Here is a 202-nt window from a genome sequence, read left to right on the forward strand (position 1 = left end):
CAGTTAGCATTCTAACTATAGTGAGTTATTAAGACAATATAGAGTATTTAACAGAATGTAGACAGTGATTAGAGAATAAGCGCTAATGTTTTTTGAATCCCAGACATCCAAAAAAGTTGGAATAGAAGTTGATATACCCTCATCCAGCCAGTACTTTGATATATCTGCACATGCGCAGAGTGTGCGCTGCCTGTGACTTCCT

This window comes from Entelurus aequoreus, linkage group LG09 (assembly GCF_033978785.1).
Source record: "Entelurus aequoreus isolate RoL-2023_Sb linkage group LG09, RoL_Eaeq_v1.1, whole genome shotgun sequence".
NCBI classification, from domain to species: domain Eukaryota; kingdom Metazoa; phylum Chordata; class Actinopteri; order Syngnathiformes; family Syngnathidae; genus Entelurus; species Entelurus aequoreus.